Source organism: Mauremys reevesii, linkage group 2 (genome assembly GCF_016161935.1).
Source record: "Mauremys reevesii isolate NIE-2019 linkage group 2, ASM1616193v1, whole genome shotgun sequence".
Lineage (NCBI taxonomy): Eukaryota > Metazoa > Chordata > Testudines > Geoemydidae > Mauremys > Mauremys reevesii.
The window spans coordinates 168,119,800-168,132,556 of NC_052624.1; the positions used below are offsets into that span (position 1 = coordinate 168,119,800).

General features: G+C 50.3%; 1 protein-coding gene across 1 annotated transcript in view; it reads left to right on the forward strand.

Moving 5' to 3' along the window:
* The first annotated feature begins 10,791 nt into the window (after positions 1-10,791).
* Positions 10,792-12,757, forward strand: part of SERPINB5 (serpin family B member 5) — a 30,904-nt gene continuing 28,938 nt past the window's right edge. Inside the window, exon 1 of the mRNA XM_039525197.1 lies at positions 10,792-10,859. The gene's annotated coding sequence lies outside the window, so the exon portion shown is untranslated. The remainder of the gene's footprint in view (positions 10,860-12,757) is intronic.

Here is a 12,757-nt window from a genome sequence, read left to right on the forward strand (position 1 = left end):
TTACTGGGTAAGATTCTGTGACCGGTGTTATGCAGGAGGTCAGATTAGATGATTATAAGGTTATTTTCTGGCTTTAAAATCTATGAATCTACAAATCTAGCAAAATCTTGTTTGTGGGGTTCTGCCTTCCAGCGCAAACCAGAGTCCGCATTCTTATCATAATACCACAACCTTAAGATGTACAGGAATACAGCTGAAAACAGAAAGACAATCATGTCCACTTAGTCCTTCCATAAATAGGTAACCAAATCCCTTTAGACAAATTATAGAAGAAAAATTGTACCATTGAAGCATGCAGAGGAATAACTACCTAAGCTGTTTCAGAACAAAGAGTCCCGGTAGGAGCCAGTAGGAGGTGGCACACTGTCCTAACACTGCTCTGCTACCTCATCAGTTTCTGCAGAATTTAAATTTTAATTAAAAAACCCCAAAACATTTCTAACCTTTATGACTGCAAAGGAAACCTTTTGGAATGACTGAGTTGGGAATAAATGGGAAAAAGAAATGAACCAGATGCTTGGCTCTACTATGAACCCTTTGAACCATTTTTCTTTCAAACTAGTACATATCGTGTTGATTCCTTGGATCAGGTATCTTAAGGAATAAGGGCCTAAATTTGCCCTCCGCTCCATGGGTGCAAAAGGCCCTAAATAGAATTTGGGTATCTGCGGGGAAGTGTGTAAACATGGAGAGGCCATGAGGGTCTCTGCAAGCTAATGCAGTGCCTCTCTCCAAAGTACTGGAGTAGTAGGGATTTATCATCATGGGTAGGGCCCTACCAAATTCAGGGTCCATTTTGGTCAATTTCACAGTCATGGGATTTTTAAAATCATAAATTTCATGATTTGAGCTATTAAAATCTGAAATTCACAGTTTTGTAATTGTAGGGATCTTGACCCAAAAAGGAGTTGTGTAGTTGTCACAAGGATATTGTAGGGAGGGTTGCAGTACTGCTACCCTTACTTCTGCATTGCTGCTGGCGGCAGCACTGCCTTCAGAGCTGGCCAGTAGCTGCTGGCCAGGAGCCCAGCTCTGAAGGCAGAGCCGCCATCAGCAGCAGTGCAGAAGTAAGGATGGCATGGTGTGGTATTGCCACCCTTACTTCTGCACTGCTGCCTGCAGAGCTGGGCCCTCAGTCAGCAGCTGCCACTCTGCAGCTGCCCAGCAATGAAGGCAGCAGTGCAGAAGTAAGGGTGGCATAGTATGGTATTGCCACCCTTAGTTCTGTGCTGCTGCTGCAGGTGAGGCGCTGCCTTCAGAGCTGGACACCTGGCCAACAGCCCCCTCTCTCTGGCCACCCAGCTCTGAAGGCAGCAGGGCAGAAGTGAGGGTGGCAATACTGCAACCCCCCACCTAAAATAACCTTGAAACCCCCCTGCTATGCCCTTTTGGGTCAGGAACCCCAATTTGAGAAACACTGGTCTTCCCCCTGAAATCTATATAGTACAAGGTAAAAGCACACAAAAGACCAGATTTCACGAGGGGAGACTAGATTTTACGGTCTGTGGCGTGTTTTTCATGGCCATGAATTTGGTAGGGCTGACTGAGTAGGTAAGTGGTGAGCAAGTTGCTAGTCCAGCTACCACTGTGCAGATCCATGTGCCCAAAACCCCTCTAGGGGGCACACAGAGGCTCCATTTCTGTAGTAAGATCATCGGTATCTAGCAACCACTCCCCACCAAACACCTGGGCTGGAAAAGGGAAGATTTCTTTTTCCCTCCCAATCCCTCTTTGATCCTCTGCTCAAAGCCCTTTTAATTGTGCTTTGCATGGGGACTGGGAGGTACCTGAATTTGGGACTAGTAGTCCTTTTCTCTCTCTCATTAGTCAGAACATTCTTAGGAAAAAATCTTCATCTAAAGGAGGAGAACTTTTAAACGAGGTTCAGTAACACTTTCCATATCATTTTAGCAAACGTATAATCCAAATACAGGTATGCCACAGCCTTTTCCTCATTCAGTACACTTCTCACTGGCAGTAGGTAGGCAACACATCCCTGCTCATTATTTCATCTCCTTTCACGCAGAGTCACAAATCACTAGTAGCCTGATCCAAAGGCCTTTAAAGCCAATAGGAATCTTTCTATTTTACATTGAATTAAAAATTGACTTCTCATGAGTTCTTATAGACCCAATCTCAGACTTCCTAGCTCCTCTTTTCAAGGTATCACTTTTTTAATGTTACTGTAAAATATGTTAATTCACTGTGCAGCACCTTAAATGTCTTCAGAAGCTTTCCCAATAAACAGTAACAGGGCTTGAAGCAATGCAGAAGAAATGAAGACGGACCTGTATCAATAGTTTATCCACCTACTGAGTAAATGCCATTGGGGGCAGGAAAAAAACCCTGTCCAGAAAACATTTATCTAGATCCATCACCAATTCCTTGTGCAGTCTTTTATAAAATTATGGAATGGCAGTGTCCTCTATTGGGTAATATAATACTCTCGCAAGCATATTTTGTGGTGGAAGTTTAGAGACGCTGGGATGATTGGGCGAGATCCTCAGCTGGTGTAAATTGGTGTAGCTCCATTGACTTCAAGGGAGCTACACCAATTTACACTAGCTGAGCGTTTGGCCCCTTATTTATAAATCTTACATCTGGGAATCAAGAATCGGTTCCATGCGTAACTGTTAAATCTGCTGAGTATCTGATTATATAGAGGTGAATGCAGAGGGTGTGTTCCTTAAAGCAAAACTTCAAAGGGCAGAGTGTGATTTTTGTTGCCCTTAACAGACTTGTCAAGTACCAACCGCAGAAGCAAGAAACAACATGCACATACCTAGCCCTGCCTGCATTCCTAAAACACAAATTCAAATGAGAAGTTATTTGATTTTTTCAGTTGGTACCTTTTGTACAGAAAAACGCCAAGTTTATTTTCCATTTAACTGACAGAGGAAAGCCTTATGACTAGAAATGAAATCTAAGGTGTGGAAAGTTTGAGCAGATTTTGATGTTATATTATGTAACTATCAGTTGTTTCTTGTATAAGAATTTATGCAAAGCAATTGTGATAACCAATCCAGTAACACGATCTGAAAAAATCAGATACTGTAAGATGGTTGAATAAAATAAGATACCATTTTTTTTTGTGAAATGTAGACATGGCCTTAAATTGGAGTGTTGGCTCCAAATAATGCCTGTCCTTCCAAATATACACACTCAGCAAGAGGAAACTGAGCTCCAGATTCAGACCAGAACTTTGTGATTGAGCCCCATTTTTAGTGAAACATTTAATAAATATTGATGCTAAAGAGGTTTTTTTTTTTTAAAGTACAGATATTCTGGAAACAAAATTATACCAGAATTTGTTGATTCCCTCCCCCCCCAAAAAACAAAACAAAACAAAACAAAAAAAACCCAACTACTTGGGAAGGTGTATTTCTTCATCCAGGTTAATCACTCAGACATACTGTAACTGCCTGGATTTTGGACTAAACTGACTCATCAGTCCATAGTTTTGCTGACGACATTGGATAAAAAGAGGGGGGAAAAAACCCCAAACCCAGAGCATACAAAAGAAAGAAGTGAGGGAATTTGGATGTTAACTCCTGTGGACTGTCTTCTAATACATCTATTAACTCATCTTACCTCAGACTATTTAGTAACTTATTCTGAAAATGGGTCAGCGATGCCTCACCAACAGCATGCATGTGTTCAATTCATGGCTTGAATAATAAATATTTAACAAAGGGTGGGGCAGATGAGATTTTTCTTTCCTGTCAGTCCGTGCTTCTACATATTGTATATTAAATTAGTTACTACAGTTCAGGTTTAGCTCCCACTAGTTTCCCTCTTTATGAGTTCAGAATGGTATTGTTGTTAAGACATAAGATTGGGACTCAGGAAATAGGGTTCACTTCCTAGCTCTGCCATAGACTTTCTGTGTCACTTTAGACATGTCATGTATGGCCTAATTTACAAAACAGCTCAGCTCCCAGTGGCTAGGTTTCCAAAAGTGTTCAGCATGGAGTAAATCCCATTGTTCTCAAACAAAGCTGCTTGGTATTGGCTCTGGAAAATCTAGCCTCAATTGTGAGTGTTGAGCACAGTTGAGCATCTGTCCCCTAATCTCTCTGTGCCTCAGTTAGCCACCAATAAACTGGGGAAAACACTACTTCCTGTCTCTCACCTTGTGTCCTTTTTATCTGCTTAGAGTGCATGATCTTCAAGACAGGGACTAACTCATCTCTTACAGTGCCTAGCACAATGAGGCCATGATGTTAGGGCTTGTGGATGCTACTATGGTACAATAATAATAATCAGCTATTAAAATTTATAAAGTGGCATGTGTCCATTGCCTGAGCCTCAAGGCACTTACAAAAATTAAGAACACAATCCTATATTTATTATTATGCTGCCAGTCTAATCTCTCAAATTTACCCCCACCGCCAACACAGTAAAATGCATACACCCAGAGATAACACACTAAAGAATAATGTGGCCACCCTTAACCATAGAACCTTCCCTATCAGCCTGTCTCAGGCAAAGTCCTGAATGAATAGAAAAGCTTTTCACGACACTCATGATCTTCAAGATAGCCCCTCCCAGAGTGCATTGCTTTAGTCCTATGTCACAACAGCATGGATAACAAGCCAAGGTCCACACCAGAAAGCAGAGACCTCAGTCACCATGGTAAAAAAAGCATAGATGGAACGAAATACCCATGTCACCGAAACCATACATGAGTCCAAGGCAAAGAAAGAACCAAAAGTAACAATATTTAATACCTCCTTGTAGACAGTTGGACTCACCCCCGTGGCACCTCCTGCTGGTTACTCCAGGAATTAGCTCTGTCCAGCGCTGGAGCGCCCTTTGCAGGCCAGTGATCCACCTGTCCTCTGGCCCCCGTGTCCCTCCCTGGACCCAGTGCCCTTTCACATGGGGTGCTGCCCCTGGCAGTAACCCCTTTCTCTTAGGGTCTCCCCTCCTCAGGGAACCCTCAGCCTCTATCCCCACCTTGCCTCAGTATTGGCTACGGCCAGTCATTGTCTAGCCCCACACTCTGGGGCAGACTGCAGTATCAGCCTACTCATCACAGGCAAAGGGGTTTGGATCTGCTGCCTTGGCCTACCCCTGGGCTGCCTCTGCAACCCCTAGTACCTGTTGGCCCACTGCTAGGACGCAGCCTGGGGCTTTCTAGGCTGGAGCTCCCCAGCTCCTCAGCCCTGCTTCACATTAGGTACCTTGCCTATAGTCCCTGCAGCCAGGCCCTTCTTCCTTTTCAGGCAGAGGAAGACTGTCTGTGCTTCTGGCTTCCCTGGCCTTTTATAGGGGCCATCTGTGGCCTGATTGGGGTGTGGCCCAGCTGCAGCTCCTTCCCCAATCAGCCCAGCTTTTAGAGCCACAGCTCTCAGGCCGCTTTTAAACCCCTCATGGCAGGAGCAGGGTCCACCCTGCTACACTCCTTAATGACACCGTGACGGCCTCTCTCTGCGCGGAGAGGCCGGGGCCGGCCTATTGGCACTTCAACAACAGCTTGCTGGAGGATGGGGGCTTCGTGGCGTCCTTCCGGGAGTTCTGGCTGGTTTTGGCGAGGGCAGTGACGCGCCTTTCCCTCGGCGCGGTGGTGGTGGGACGTGGAGAAGGTGCGCGCCCGGCTCTTCTGCCGTGACTACACCCGGGGCGCCAGCCGACGGAGGGATGCGGCGATAGGGCAGTTGGAGCGGGAGGTCTTAGAGCTGGAGAGGCGTCTGGCCGCCAGCCCCGAGGATCCATCCCTTTGCGGAGCGTGCCAGGAGAAGCGGGAGGAGCTCCGGGTCCTGGAAGACCATCGGGCCCGGGGTGCCTTTGTTCGATCCCGCATCCGCCTCCTTCGGGAGATGGATCGCGGCTCCCGCTTCTTCTACGCCCTGGAGAAACGGAGGGGGGCCAAGAAGCACGTCACCTGCCTCCTGGCGGAGGACGGCTCCCCCCTCACGGATCCGGCGGAGATGTGCGAGAGGGCCCGGACCTTCTACGCGCGCCTTTTCTCCCCGGATCCGACCGATCCTGCCGCTTGCAAAGTGCTCTGGGACGGACTCCCGACGGTCAGCACGGGCGACCGGGACCGGCTAGAGCTGCCTCTCACTCTGGCCGAGTTCTCGGAAGCCCTCCGTCGCATGCCCACCAATAAATCCCCGGGCATGGACGGGCTGACCGTGGAGTTCTACCGCGTGTTCTGGGACGTCCTCGGCCCAGACCTAGTCACCGTCTGGGCCGAGTCCTTGCGGAGCGGGGTCCTCCCTCTCTCGTGCAGGCGAGCCGTGCTCGCTTTATTGCCGAAGAGGGGGGACCTCCGCGACTTACGGAATTGGCGTCCCATCTCGCTCCTCAGTACGGACTATACAATTGTTGCGAAGGCCATTTCGATTCGGCTAGGGTCTGTGCTGGAGGACGTGATCCACCCAGACCAGACCTACACCATCCCGGGCCGTACCATCTTCGATAACCTGTATCTGGTCCGGGATCTCTTGGAGCTTGGGTGCAGGGATGGTCTGTCGCTCGCCTCCTGTCCCTGGATCGGGCGAAGGCGTTCGACAGGGTGGACCACGGGTATCTCCTGGGCACTCTGCAGGCGTTAGGCTTCGGACCCCAGTTTGTGGGTTTTCTCCAGGTGCTGTACGCTTCCGCAGAGTGTCTGGTCAGGCTCAACTGGACCCTGACCGAGCCGGTCAGCCGGGCGGGAGTGCGGCAGGGGTGCCCTCTCGGGCCAGCTGTACGCCCTGGCGATCGAGCCCTTCCTCTGTCTCCTCCGCAGGAGGTTGACGGGGTTGGTGCTTCGGGAGCCGGAGCTGCGGCTGGTCCTGTCGGCGTACGCCAACGATGTGCTCCTCGTGGTCCAGGACCCGGGCGACTTGGCGCGGGTGGAGGCCTGCCAAGCCGTGTACTCGGCGGCCTCCTCCGCCCGGGTCAACTGGGTCAAGAGCTCTGGCCTGGTGGTCGGGGACGGGTGGCAGGCGAGCTCCCTCCCACCCGCGCTTCAGGCCATCCGGTGGAGCGCGGGTCCGCTGCTCTATCTCGGCGTTTACCTTTCTGCCACGCATCCCTCTCCGCCGGAGAACTGGCAAGGTTTGCAGGGCAGGGTGGCGGAGCAGCTCCGGAAATGGACAGGACTCCTCCGGTGCCTTTCCCTCCGAGGGAGGGCACTGGTGCTCAATCAACTGGTCCTGTCCATGCTCTGGTACCGGCTCAACACCCTGGTCCCGGCCCCGGTGTTCCTGACCGACCTCCGGAGGGTGGTGCTGGAGTTCTTTTGGCCAGGACTGCACTGGGTCCCTGCAGGGGTACTCCACCTGCCCCTGGAGGAGGGAGGGCAGGGCCTGAAGTGCCTCCGCACTCAGGTCCACGTCTTCCGCCTCCAGGCACTGCAGAGGCTCCTTTATGGTGCGGGTAGTCCGGCATGGAGAGCCCTGGCGCACGCCTTCCTGCGCCGCTTCCGAGGGCTCCGATACGACCGGCAGCTCCTTTATCTCGACCCGAGGGGCCTTCCGCGAGACCTCTCCGGGCTGCCGGTCTTCTACCAGGACCTCCTCCAGACCTGGAAGCTGTTCTCTGCGACCAGGTCCGTGGCGGCCACCGAGGGGGCAGACCTCCTCGCGGAGCCCCTGCTACACAATCCTCAGCTCCGTGTGCAGGTGGCGGAGTCCCCCGCGGTGCGCCAGAGGTTGGTCCTGGCAGAAGCCACCAGGGTCGGAGACCTCCTGGACTACGACCGGGGAGACTGGCTGGATCCCCTGACGCTCGCTCGGCGGATGGGGCTCTCCAGACCTTGTACTCCCCGGCGCGTACTACAGGAGGTGAAGGCCGCTTTGCCGCCCGCTGCTCGGGCTTACCTCGACCGGGTCCTGCGTGAGGGCACGCCCCGCCCACCCCCCACCCCGAGCCCTCCGGACCTCTTCATCGGGCCCCTGCCCCGTGGACCCGACCGGCCCCCCCGCCCCTTCTCCGCCAGCCGGCTGCACGATCTGCAGCCGGTCCGTTTCCAAACCGCGCCAAGGAAACAACTCTACGCGCTCGTGCTCCATACCGTTCACTTCCTCACCCTCGTGTCCCGCCCCGACACCAAGTGGCGGGACCTCTTGCCACCTGTGGAGGGTGAGGAGCCCCGGTGGGCCAGCCTGTACTCCACCCTGGTCCCGAGGCCCGCCGGGGATATCAGCTGGCGGCTCCTTCATGGGGCCGTGAGCACGGGCGTGTACTTGGCGCGGTTCACCCCTGTCCCGGACACCTGCCCCTTCTGCGGCGTGAGGGAGACCCTGGCGCATGTTTACCTAGAGTGCGCCAGGTTGCAGCCCCTATACCGGCTCCTCACCGACATTCTGTTACGTTTCTGGCTGCACTTTTCCCCTCACCTCCTTATCCATGCGCTCCCTATCCGTGGCCCCACAAAGTCGCGGGACCTCCTGGTCAACCTCCTCCTCGCCCTGGTTTAAAAGGCCATCCACGCGACCAGGGAGAGGAGGTTGGCCGACGGAGACTCCTGCGACTGTGGGGCTTGTTTCCGGTCCCTCGTCCGCTCACGTCTCCGGGCGGAGTTCCTCTGGGCGGCGTCCGCTGGCTCCCTTGACGCCTTCGAGGAGCAGTGGGCGCTGTCCGGGGTTCTCTGCTCGGTGTCCCCATCAGGCTCCCTCCTTATGACCCTTTGACCTCACTCCTGTCCCTGTTCTTTTATTAGTTGTCCCCCGCACTTAGTGGGTTTCCGTGGCCCTGTGGATCCTCCCCTTAGGCTGGGGGGGGGATCCGTTAGCATGGGGCGGGCTTCCGCCCGCCCCCTCTCCCGGATAACCCAATAGTACACTCCTTAATAAAACTTGTGTGGAATAGGAATTAACCCTGCTTTACTCTTACATTGTTCTCTCCAAATATCACCTACCTTTTTTCTGGACGTAGTAGACAGTTTGCTCTCATCTAAGTCCCCATTTTAGCCTGACACTACAAGTTCAAGGTTCATTTCCTTTTGGAATTAGGAGGACACGTCTTAGTGCTCAGTGCCTCTCCTGATTGAAGACATCTACTTGCAGCTGTTCTGATATCTCTTTCATAGTTTTAGCAGCTTGTATAGTGGAGGAAGAGATTAATACCAAGTTTATGTGACAGGGAATTTTTATCTTGTAGATATGCGCTATTTTCCTTTCTATTTTGATTTCCGGGTCAAATTGCTGTACTACTTCCTTATGCCCTTCCAAATTATTAGTCACCTCCGTCATTTTATCAAAGCATCTAATTTAGTGACTTACTTGCATAGGGTAACCCACACACCTCCTGGGTGTAGTGTTCTGTCCCATCTAGTGGCACCAAGACCACTTAGAGAGAGATTAATGAGTCTGCTCTACAGCCTTAGCTAAGAGCCTTACAGTTTTTAGCTTATGCAGTAGAGGCTCATGCATTTAGCTCCAGAGGTTTGATCCCGCCCTCTGAGACTGGGTTCTGTCAGCATTACAATAGCACCAAATGTTTGCTAGGTACTTAGACTACTAAATGAAGAGGATTCAGTCTTTTTTTAAGATTGATTTTTGCATGTGGAACCATTTGCCTCCAGTTTGCCAGATCAAAGTTTGGTTCTGACTAAAAGTTGTTGCCATTCAATAGCTCTTTGGTGTTCTGTGTGCAAGAAGTTTCAATCCTATTCTTATTAGATGCATGTCTTCCTCAGAGGTGAAAGTAAGCCGGTGCGGTCCGGTACCGCGTACCGGCAAGAGCCAGTATGCCGTGCTGGACCGCATCAACTTCCACGGCGGGGATTGAAAGGGCGGCCCTGAGCCCTTTAGATCTCAGCCGCAGCCGGGATTTAAAGGGCTCAGAGCTCCCCACGGCTGCGGGCAGCCCAGAGCCCCTTAAATCCCAGCCGCAGCTCTGGCGGCAGGGCTGGAGCCGGGATTTAAAGGGCTCAGAGCTCCCCGCGGCTGCAGGCAGCCCAGAGCTCTTTGAATCCCGGCCACAGCTCTAGTGGCCGGGCTGGGGCCAGGATTTAAAGGGCTCCAGGCTTCCCTCAGCGGCAGGAGCTCTGGGCCCTTTAAATCCCTGCCCCAGCCCCGCAAAGCTCGGGGTTCCCCTTGGCGGCCAGAGCCCCGGGCCCTTTAATTTGTCCCTGAGTCCTGGGGGGCTCCCAGCCACCTCTGCAGCTGGGAGCCCCTAGTTGATTTAAAGGCTCTGGGTCTCCCAGCCACAGCTGGTTCCCCAGGGCCTTTAAATCTTGAGAGGCCACACCTCTTCCAGATGAGGCCACGCCCCCCTACCGGCAGTATCGGTAAGTCCTGTAAATTACTTTCTCCCCTGGTCTTCCTCACAATACTATTACAATTGGCAGTCTCAGCAGAGGCATCAAAGCTAAATGGGCATGAACGCTAAGGTCTCACAAGAATTTTTTTGGTGGCCTCAGAGTGCAGCCACCAACACTTGCTGGTGGCTGCTCTGACAATTTTTCCTAAAATACTTAATTAACTTTAGGAAAAGCAAATAAATACGCACATACACATGTCCAAATCATAATTTATGTAGGTTTTTATTGCAGACTCAATAATAAAAATAATGTAAAATTGTCTCTATGCTTTACTGGACCTAACCAGAATAGAAACAAATACGATGCTTTGCACGTTCTTGTCTTTTTGTTGTTGTTGTTTCTTTTGCTTTTTTGGTTACTTTTTTAAAGACTTGCTAGCTAGTAAGTCTGTTTCTGTGAAAAGTGATATTTGTATGTTTGTTAACACTGCTTTGCTCCTCCTCTGCCCACAATCACTGTCCAGGAGGCTGTGGCTGCATGAAAAGCCCCTGGTGGCTGGATGCGGCACGGTGGCTGCATTTGAGAAACACTGCGCTAAACTATCCTCCTGTTCTTAAAGGGAGTCATTCCAGAACAGTGCTTGGACATCAAAAGGCAGGTTTGTAAAAATCTAATTGCTACCCTCCATATTATATTTGTCTGTGGCTAGAGGACTTCAATCTACATGGCTATAGGTGGGCAAATTACGTGTCCAGCCAATCAGACCCTTTAATCTGGCCCTCGTGCTCCCACTGGGGAGTGGGGGTTGGAGGCTTGCCCTGCTCCATGCCTGCTGTGGCTGTACGCGGCTCCCAGGAGTAGCGACATGTCCTCCCTCTGGCTCCTAGGCATGGGGCAGCCGGGGGCTCTGCATGCTGCCCCTGCCCCAAGCGGAGGCTCTGCAGCTCCCATTGGCTGGGAACTGTGACCAATGGGAGCTGCAGGGGCAGCACCTGTGGATGGGCCAACGTGCAGATCCACCTGGCCACACCTCCGCATAGGAGCCAGAGGCGGGACATGCTGCTACTTCTGGGAGCTGCTTGAGGTAGGTGCTGCCCGGAGCCTGCACCCATGAGTCACCCCCCCATGCCCCAACCTCTTGCCCCAGCCCTGATCCCCCTCCCACCCTATGAACACCTCGGTCCCAGCCCAGAGAACCCTCCTGCACCCCAAACCCCTCATCCCCAGCACCTGCACCTCAGCCAGAGCCCTCACCCCCTCCTGGACCCCAACCCCCAATTTCGCGAGACTTCATGGCCCGCCATACAATTTCCATACCCAGATGTGGCCCTCAGGCCAAAACGTTTGCCCATCCCTGCCATAGATGCTAACACTTTAGGAAGAAGAGAGAAAAATGAGAGGGTTAACTGTTTACTGTCATGTTTATGTCCTTTTCAATGCAGCTGTAGGTATAATACATTATCACTCCTGGTCTATTTTCTTTTAAATCACTTATAGGAGATATTAACGTTAAACAGGGATCAGCACCCTTGTTATTTGAGGAATACAAACCACATGCACAACTGGAGACTTAACCTCCTCCTCCCCCGCTATTTTTATTATAGACGTATTTTTAAAATTTAGTTAAAAAAACAAAAAGCTGGCAAATCAAAGTAAAACTGTAAAAATTATTTTGTATAAAACTGACTTGCAGCACCCTTTTAGACAAAAGTCCCAATTGGATTACAAGACACTTTACATTTCAGGATGGGGAGTACTAAAGTGTACACTAAATTGTTTTATTTGCTCATCAGTTCAGTTCATGGGTGAGTTACCCTGTACCTAAGCCCGGCTATCATTAATAGGGGTTAGACATGCTAATCCCCTGAACATCAATGGGAGAAAAAAATGTCCCCTAAGAATTGATACTAATAATACTTCACAAATACAGCATGCTTTCCATCTTCAAAGTATTTTACAAATATAAAGGAGTGAATCTTCATAACATCCTGTGCAGCAGGAATACGCAGTATTATCATCTCCATTTTACAAATGGAGTATGTTTCAGAATTGTCTGATGATTTTGCTGAAGTAAGGGTTGGAGAGAAAAAAGTTTTTTGTCACAGCATGTTGGAACAAAGCTCTCATGAGGTGTTCTAAGGGAGTGGCAGGCAGGGTCTGTCAAGAGATCACTAGACTGGAAAGCTGAGTAAATAAATAAGCAAACAGTTATAAGGTTACTTCTTACATGCAAAGAAAAAATACCCCATCTACCACTTTATTAAATAAACCTATATACCCCTGGTGTGTATCTGTTGACTATTAGTTCCCAATGAAGCATCAGCTCATGCTCTTGAAAAAACTCCAGGGAGGAGTGCTCAATGGCTATGCATTAAGCCTATCAGCTATCTCAAACACATCATTTGGTAAGTGATGACAAAGTGAAAGTGGAAAAAAACATAATTGTAAAATAACTTTGGGGTGAAAAGGGTGTGTGCCACTGTACATTTTAAAAATATGGTAGAACTGTTTCTAAAATGAAAACTTTTGGGGCTATTAAAAGTGGGAAAATTACCT